The sequence below is a fragment of the Oncorhynchus keta genome, chromosome 21 (assembly GCF_023373465.1).
Source record: "Oncorhynchus keta strain PuntledgeMale-10-30-2019 chromosome 21, Oket_V2, whole genome shotgun sequence".
NCBI classification, from domain to species: Eukaryota; Metazoa; Chordata; class Actinopteri; order Salmoniformes; family Salmonidae; genus Oncorhynchus; species Oncorhynchus keta.
In genome coordinates, this window is record NC_068441.1 from 42,959,688 (window position 1) to 42,968,673 (window position 8,986).

At 47.0% G+C, this 8,986-nt stretch overlaps 1 protein-coding gene and 1 long non-coding RNA gene across 25 annotated transcripts in view; one reads left to right on the forward strand and one right to left on the reverse strand.

The window, feature by feature from the left end:
• Positions 1–8,986, reverse strand: part of LOC118399713 (plexin-B1-like) — a 224,498-nt gene that overhangs the window by 81,070 nt on the left and 134,442 nt on the right.
• On the forward strand, positions 1,803–6,132 carry LOC127910379 (uncharacterized). Of its 24 annotated transcripts, none has more exons than XR_008074592.1 (3): positions 1,803–1,850; positions 5,187–5,288; positions 6,107–6,132. It is a non-coding gene; the product is annotated as an uncharacterized LOC127910379 (long non-coding RNA). The 24 variants fall into 24 exon arrangements; XR_008074600.1 differs by lacking the exon at positions 6,107–6,132 and adding an exon at positions 5,756–5,781; XR_008074599.1 differs by lacking the exon at positions 6,107–6,132 and adding an exon at positions 5,717–5,742.

An 8,986-nucleotide genomic window follows, 5' to 3' on the forward strand; every position in this document is an offset into this window, starting at 1 on the left:
AGGTATCACTGTGTGAAAGGAGAGAGGTGAAAGCGGGTTAGGTATCACTGTGTGAAAGGAGAGAGGTGAAAGCGGGTTAGGTATCACTGTGTGAAAGGAGAGAGGTGAAAGCGGGTTAGGTATCACTGTGTGAAAGGAGAGAGGTGAAAGCGGGTTAGGTATCACTGTGTGAAAGGAGAGAAGTGAAAGCGGGTTAGGTATCACTGTGTGAAAGGAGAGAAGTGAAAGCGGGTTAGGTATGACTGTGTGAAAGGAGAGAAGTGAAAGCGGGTTAGGTATCACTGTGTGAAAGCGGGTTAGGTATCACTGTGTGAAAGGAGAGGTGTGAAAGCGGGTTAGGTATCACTGTGTGAAAGGAGAGAAGTGAAAGGGGTTAGGTATCACTGTGTGAAAGGAGAGAGGTGAAAGCGGGTTAGGTATCACTGTGTGAAAGGAGAGAGGTGAATGCGGTTTAGGTATCACTGTGTGAAAGGAGAGAGGTGAAAGCGGGTTAGGTATCACTGTGTGAAAGGAGAGAGGTGAAAGCGGGTTAGGTATCACTGTGTGAAAGGAGAGAGGTGAAAGCGGGTTAGGTATCACTGTGTGAAAGGAGAGAGGTGAAAGGGTTAGGTATCACTGTGTGAAAGGAGAGAAGTGAAAGCGGGTTAGGTATCACTGTGTGAAAGGAGAGAAGGAAAGCTGGGTTAGGTATCACTGTGTGAAAGGAGAGAAGTGAAAGCGGGTTAGGTATCACTGTGTGAAAGGAGAGAAGTGAAAGCGGGTTAGGTATCACTGTGTGAAAGGAGAGGTGTGAAAGCGGGTTAGGTATCACTGTGTGAAAGGAGAGAAGTGAAAGCGGGTTAGGTATCACTGTGTGAAAGGAGAGAAGTGAAACTTAGGTATCACTGTGTGAAAGGAGAGAAGTGAAAGCGGGTTAGGTATCACTGTGTGAAAGGAGAGAAGTGAAAGGGGTTAGGTATCACTGTGTGAAAGGAGAGAAGTGAAAGCTTGGTTAGGTATCACTGTGTGAAAGGAGAGAAGTGAAAGCGGGTTAGGTATCACTGTGTGAAAGGAGAGAAGTGAAAGCGGGTTAGGTATCACTGTGTGAAAGGAGAGAAGTGAAAGCGGGTTAGGTATCACTGTGTGAAAGGAGAGAAGTGAAAGGGGTTAGGTATCACTGTGTGAAAGGAGAGAAGTGAAAGCCCCCAGGTATCACTGTGTGAAAGGAGAGAAGTGAAAGCGGGTTAGGTATCACTGTGTGAAAGGAGAGAAGTGAAAGCGGGTTAGGTATCACTGTGTGAAAGGAGAGAAGTGAAAGCGGGTTAGGTATCACTGTGTGAAAGGAGAGAAGTGAAAGCGGGTTAGGTATCACTGTGTGAAAGGAGAGAAGTGAAAGGGGTTAGGTATCACTGTGTGAAAGGAGAGAAGTGAAAGCGGGTTAGGTATCACTGTGTGAAAGGAGAGAAGTGAAAGCGGGTTAGGTATCACTGTGTGAAAGGAGAGAAGTGAAAGCGGGTTAGGTATCACTGTGTGAAAGGAGAGAAGTGAAAGCGGGTTAGGTATCACTGTGTGAAAGGAGAGAAGTGAAAGCACATTAGGTAAATTCACTGTGTGAAAGGAGAGAAGTGAAAGCGGGTTAGGTATCACTGTGTGAAAGGAGAGAAGTGAAAGCTTAGGTATCACTGTGTGAAAGGAGAGAAGTGAAAGCGGGTTAGGTATCACTGTGTGAAAGGAGAGAAGTGAAAGCGGGTTAGGTATCACTGTGTGAAAGGAGAGAAGTGAAAGCGGGTTAGGTATCACTGTGTGAAAGGAGAGAAGTGAAAGCGGGTTAGGTATCACTGTGTGAAAGGAGAGAAGTGAAAGCGGGTTAGGTATCACTGTGTGAAAGGAGAGAGGTGAAAGCGGTTAGGTATCACTGTGTGAAAGGAGAGAGGTGAAAGCGGGTTAGGTATCACTGTGTGAAAGGAGAGAGGTGAAAGCAAGGTATCACTGTGTGAAAGGAGAGAGGTGAAAGGGTTAGTTATCACTGTGTGAAAGGAGAGAAGTGAATGCGGGTTAGGTATCACTGTGTGAAAGGAGAGAGGTGAAAGCGGGTTAGGTATCACTGTGTGAAAGGAGAGAAGTGAAAGCGGGTTAAGTATCACTGTGTGAAAGGAGAGAGGTGAAAGCAGGTATCACTGTGTGAAAGGAGAGAAGTGAAAGCGGGTTAGGTATCACTGTGTGAAAGGAGAGAGGTGAAAGCGGGTTAGGTATCACTGTGTGAAAGGAGAGAAGTGAAAGCCCTTAGGTATCACTGTGTGAAAGGAGAGAAAAAGCGGGTTAGGTATCACTGTGTGAAAGGAGAGAGGTGAAAGCGGGTTAGGTATCACTGTGTAAAAGGAGAGAGGTGAAAGCAGGGTTAGGTATCACTGTGTGAATGGAGAGATGAAAGCCTAGGGTTAGGTATCACTGTGTGAAAGGAGAGAGGTGAATGCGGGTTAGGTATCACTGTGTGAAAGGAGAGAGGTGAATATTAGGTATCACTGTGTGAAAGGAGAGAGGTGAAAATGGGTTAGGTATCACTGTGTGAAAGGAGAGAAGTGAAACCAAAGCGGGTTAGGTATCACTGTGTGAAAGGAGAGAGGTGAAAGCGGGTTAGGTATCACTGTGTGAATGGAGAGAGGTGAAAGCGGGTTAGGTATCACTGTGTGAAAGGAGAGAAGTGAAAGCGGGTTAGGTATCACTGTGTGAAAGGAGAGAAGTGAAAGCGGGTTAGGTATCACTGTGTGAAAGGAGAGAAGTGAAAGCGGGTTAGGTATCACTGTGTGAAAGGAGAGAAGTGAAAGCGGGTTAGGTATCACTGTGTGAAAGGAGAGAAGTGAAAGCGGGTTAGGTATCACTGTGTGAAAGGAGAGAAGTGAAAGCGGTTAGGTATCACTGTGTGAAAGGAGAGAAGTGAAAGCGGGTTAGGTATCACTGTGTGAAAGGAGAGAAGTGAAAGCGGGTTAGGTATCACTGTGTGAAAGGAGAGAAGTGAAAGCGGTTAGGTATCACTGTGTGAAAGGAGAGAAGTGAAAGGGTTAGGTATCACTGTGTGAAAGGAGAGAAGTGAAAGCTGGTTAGGTATCACTGTGTGAAAGGAGAGAAGTGAAAGCGGGTTAGGTATCACTGTGTGAAAGGAGAGAAGTGAAAGGGGTTAAAGGTATCACTGTGTGAAAGGAGAGAAGTGAAAGCGGGTTAGGTATCACTGTGTGAAAGGAGAGAAGTGAAAGCGGGTTAGGTATCACTGTGTGAAAGGAGAGAAGTGAAAGCGGGTTAGGTATCACTGTGTGAAAGGAGAGAGGTGAAAGCGGGTTAGGTATCACTGTGTGAAAGGAGAGAGGTGAAAGCGGGTTAGGTATCACTGTGTGAAAGGAGAGAGGTGAAAGCGGGTTAGGTATCACTGTGTGAAAGGAGAGAGGTGAAAGCGGGTTAGGTATCACTGTGTGAAAGGAGAGAGGTGAAAGCGGGTTAGGTATCACTGTGTGAAAGGAGAGAGGTGAAAGCGGGTTAGGTATCACTGTGTGAAAGGAGAGAGGTGAAAGCGGGTTAGGTATCACTGTGTGAAAGGAGAGAAGTGAAAGCGGGTTAGGTATCACTGTGTGAAAGGAGAGAGGTGAAAGCGGGTTAGGTATCACTGTGTGAAAGGAGAGAAGTGAAAGCGGGTTAGGTATCACTGTGTGAAAGGAGAGAAGTGAAAGGGTTAGGTATCACTGTGTGAAAGGAGAGAAGTGAAAGCGGGTTAGGTATCACTGTGTGAAAGGAGAGAAGTGAAAGGGGTTAGGTATCACTGTGTGAAAGGAGAGAAGTGAAAGCGGGTTAGGTATCACTGTGTGAAAGGAGAGAAGTGAAAGCGGGTTAGGTATCACTGTGTGAAAGGAGAGAAGTGAAAGCGGGTTAGGTATCACTGTGTGAAAGGAGAGAGAGTGAAAGCGGGTTAGGTATCACTGTGTGAAAGGAGAGAGGTGAAAGCGGGTTAGGTATCACTGTGTGAAAGGAGAGAGGTGAAAGCGGGTTAGGTATCACTGTGTGAAAGGAGAGAAGTGAAAGCGGGTTAGGTATCACTGTGTGAAAGGAGAGAAGTGAATGCGGGTTAGGTATCACTGTGTGAAAGGAGAGAGGTGAAAGCGGGTTAGGTATCACTGTGTGAAAGGAGAGAAGTGAAAGCGGGTTAGGTATCACTGTGTGAAAGGAGAGAAGTGAAAGCGGGTTAGGTATCACTGTGTGAAAGGAGAGAAGTGAAAGCGGGTTAGGTATCACTGTGTGAAAGGAGAGAGGTGAAAGCGGGTTAGGTATCACTGTGTGAAAGGAGAGAAGTGAAAGCGGGTTAGGTATCACTGTGTGAAAGGAGAGAAGTGAAAGCGGGTTAGGTATCACTGTGTGAAAGGAGAGAAGTGAAAGCGGGTTAGGTATCACTGTGTAAAAGGAGAGAGGTGAAAGCGGGTTAGGTATCACTGTGTGAAAGGAGAGAAGTGAAAGCGGGTTAGGTATCACTGTGTGAAAGGAGAGAAGTGAAAGCGGGTTAGGTATCACTGTGTGAAAGGAGAGAGGTGAAAGCGGGTTAGGTATCACTGTGTGAAAGGAGAGAAGTGAAAGCGGGTTAGGTATCACTGTGTGAAAGGAGAGAAGTGAAAGCGGGTTAGGTATCACTGTGTGAAAGGAGAGAAGTGAAAGCGGGTTAGGTATCACTGTGTGAAAGGAGAGAAGTGAAAGCGGGTTAGGTATCACTGTGTGAAAGGAGAGAGGTGAAAGCGGGTTAGGTATCACTGTGTGAAAGGAGAGAAGTGAAAGCGGGTTAGGTATGACTGTGTAAAAGGAGAGAGGTGAATGCGGGTTAGGTATCACTGTGTGAAAGGAGAGAGGTGAATGCGGGTTAGGTATCACTGTGTGAAAGGAGAGAAGTGAAAGCGGGTTAGGTATCACTGTGTGAAAGGAGAGAAGTGAAAGCGGGTTAGGTATCACTGTGTGAAAGGAGAGAAGTGAAAGCGGGTTAGGTATCACTGTGTGAAAGGAGAGAAGTGAAAGCGGGTTAGGTATGACTGTGTAAAAGGAGAGAGGTGAAAGCGGGTTAGGTATCACTGTGTAAAAGGAGAGAGGTGAAAGCGGGTTAGGTATCACTGTGTAAAAGGAGAGAAGTGAAAGCGGGTTAGGTATCACTGTGTGAAAGGAGAGAGGTGAATGCGGGTTAGGTATCACTGTGTGAAAGGAGAGAGGTGAATGCGGGTTAGGTATCACTGTGTGAAAGGAGAGAAGTGAAAGCGGGTTAGGTATCACTGTGTGAAAGGAGAGAGGTGAAAGCGGGTTAGGTATCACTGTGTGAAAGGAGAGAGGTGAAAGCGGGTTAGGTATCACTGTGTGAAAGGAGAGAGTGAAAGCGGGTTAGGTATCACTGTGTAAAAGGAGAGAAGTGAAAGCGGGTTAGGTATCACTGTGTGAAAGGAGAGAGGTGAAAGCGGGTTAGGTATCACTGTGTGAAAGGAGAGAGGTGAAAGCGGGTTAGGTATCACTGTGTGAAAGGAGAGAGGTGAAAGCGGGTTAGGTATCACTGTGTGAATGGAGAGAGGTGAAAGCGGGTTAGGTATCACTGTGTGAATGGAGAGAGGTGAAAGCGGGTTAGGTATCACTGTGTGAAATGAGAGAGGTGAATGCGGGTTAGGTATCACTGTGTAAAAGGAGAGAGGTGAATGCGGGTTAGGTATCACCGTGTGAAAGGAGAGAGGTGAATGCGGGTTAGGTATCACTGTGTAAAAGGAGAGAGGTGAATGCGGGTTAGGTATCACTGTGTGAATGGAGAGAGGTGAAAGCGGGTTAGGTATCACTGTGTAAAAGGAGAGAGGTGAAAGCGGGTTAGGTATCACTGTGTGAATGGAGAGAGGTGAAAGCGGGTTAGGTATCACTGTGTGAAAGGAGAGAGGTGAAAGCGGGTTAGGTATCACTGTGTGAAAGGAGAGAGGTGAAAGCGGGTTAGGTATCACTGTGTAAAAGGAGAGAGGTGAAAGCGGGTTAGGTATCACTGTGTGAAAGGAGAGAGGTGAAAGCGGGTTAGGTATCACTGTGTGAAAGGAGAGAGGTGAAAGCGGGTTAGGTATCACTGTGTGAAAGAAGAGAGGTGAATGCGGGTTAGGTATCACTGTGTGAAAGGAGAGAGGTGAATGCGGGTTAGGTATCACTGTGTGAATGGAGAGAGGTGAAAGCGGGTTTGGTATCACTGTGTGAAAGGAGAGGTGAGGAATTGTGTGCTTGTAATTGGTTCATCTGTAATGTTTCATTCACCTTAGTGTAATGGAGTATTCCTTTCCCCTCCATCTCTCTGCTGAATGGAGTGGACACAGAAGCTAATGCACTAGATTCCTATGGTCAAGCTGTGCAGACTGAACAGAGTATACAGTATCTAAGCCCATCACCAAAGTAAAGCTGCAGACCAAGCCTGTTTGTGGAGAGCCTATGTACAGTGGCAAAAAAAGTATGTGAACCCTTTGGAATTACCGGGACTGAGAAACCACACCGCACCATCCCCGGAGGCATGGCAACCAATCTGGAAACCCAGTAGAGAAAGCAAGAGATTCACACACACTTCACAACCTAGATAGGTAACATAGACAACATCTCAGAAGACCTAAGATTAAGAGTTGTTGACTTGAATAAAGCTGGAAAGGGTTACCAAAGTATTTCTAAATGCCTTGATGTTCAGCAGTCCACCTTAATAAAAATTGTCTTGCTACTATCCCTAGGAGTTGCCATCCTGCAAAGATGACTGCAGGAACACAGTGCAGAATGCTTATTGAGGTTAAGAAGAATCCTAGAGTGTCAGCTAAAAACTTACAGAAATCTCTGGAACACGCTAACATCTCGGTTGACGAGTCCACCATATGGAAGAAGCCACTGCTGTCCAAAAAAAAACATTGCCGCATGTCTGAAGTTTGCAAAAGTGCACCTGGATATTCCACAGCGCTACTGGCAAAATATTTTATGGACAGATGAAACTACAGTTGAGTTGTTTGGAAGGAACACACAACACTCTGTGTGGAGAAAAAAAAGGCACAGGACACCAACATCAAAACCTCATCCCAACTGTAAAGTATGGTGGAGGGAGCATCATGGTTTGGGGCTGCTTTGCTGCCTCAGGGCCTGGACAGCTTGCCAACGTTGACGGAAAAATGAATTCCCAAGTTTTTTGCAGGAGAATGTAAGGCTATCTGTCCGCCAAATGAAGCTCAACAGAAGTTGGGTGACGCAACAGGACCACGACCCAAAACACAGAACTAAATCAACAACAGAATGGCTTGAACAGAAGAAAATACGCCTTCTGGAGTGGCCCAGTCAGAGTCCTGACCTTCTGGAGTGGCCCAGTCAGAGTCCTGACCTCAACCCGATTGAGATGCTGTGGCATGACCTTGATAGTGGTTCACACCAGACATCCCAAGAATATTGCTGAACTGAAATAGTTTTGGAAAGAGGAATGGTCCAAAATTCCACCTGACCATCCGTCTGATCCACAACTACAGAAAACATTTGGTTGAGGTTATTGCTGCCAAAGGAGGGTCAACTTTTCCCACCCTACACTGTGAATGTTTACACAGTCTATTCAAAAAAGACATGAAAACGTACAATTGTTTGTGTGTTATTAGTTTAAACAGACTGTCTATTGTCTATTGTCGTGACCAAGATGAAGATCAGATGAAAATGTATGACCAATTTCTGCAAGAATACAGGTATTTCCAAAGGTTCACATTCTGTTTCTTGCCACTGTACATGCTTCTTTGTGTTTGTGAGATGTATCCTAAATAGCCTCTATGGGTTTTCAATTTGACATTCTCTCATTCGTTGTATGGCCCTTGGATACGGAAAGGTCGCAATGGATAAAGCCTGGATTTCAGGCATTGTGCCAATTGAGAAATAAGGGCCAGGAGACAAACCCTAATAGGTCCAGACAGGGTCCATTAACCAGAACAGGAGGAAGTCCACTGGTCTGGGCCAAGCTAAGTGACCAGGCGACTATGGAGCATTCCTGGGAAGCCTTCATCTGTTTGACTCCCACACACAACCACCATCTCATTCAAACCCAAATAATTTCCCCAACTGATAGGGGAGAGAGAGAGAGAGACACCGCGAGACACACACCGCGAGCGAGCGAGCGAGCGAGCGAGCGAGCGAGAGAGAGAGAGAGAGAGAGAGAGAGAGAGAGAGAGAGAGAGAGAGACACACACGCCGCGCGAGAGAGAGAGAGAGAGACACACACCGCGCGAGAGAGAGAGAGAGAGACACACACCGCGCGAGAGAGAGAGAGAGAGAGACACACACCGCGAGAGAGAGAGAGAGAGACACACACCGCGAGAGAGAGAGAGAGACACACACACCGCGAGAGAGAGAGAGAGAGAGAGACACACACCGAGAGAGAGAGAGAGAGAGAGAGAGACACACACACCGCGAGAGAGAGAGAGAGAGAGAGAGACACACACACGCGAGAGAGAGAGAGAGAGAGAGACACACACCGCGCGAGAGAGAGAGAGAGAGAGAGACACACACACCGCGCGAGAGAGAGAGAGAGAGAGAGACACACACACACAGAGAGAGAGAGAGAGAGAGAGAGAGAGAGACACACACACAGAGAGAGAGAGAGAGAGAGAGAGACACACACACAGAGAGAGAGAGAGAGAGAGAGAGAGAGAGACACACACACAGAGAGAGAGAGAGAGAGAGAGAGAGAGACACACACACAGAGAGAGAGAGAGAGAGAGAGAGAGAGACACACACACGCAGAGAGAGAGAGAGAGAGAGAGAGAGACACACACCGCACCGCGAGAGAGAGAGAGAGAGACACACCGAGAGAGAGAGACACACACACCGCGAGAGAGAGAGAGAGAGAGAGAGAGACACACACCGCGAGAGAGAGAGAGAGAGAGAGAGACACACACACACCGCGAGAGAGAGAGAGAGAGAGAGAGAGACACACACACCGCGAGAGAGAGAGAGAGAGAGAGAGAGAGAG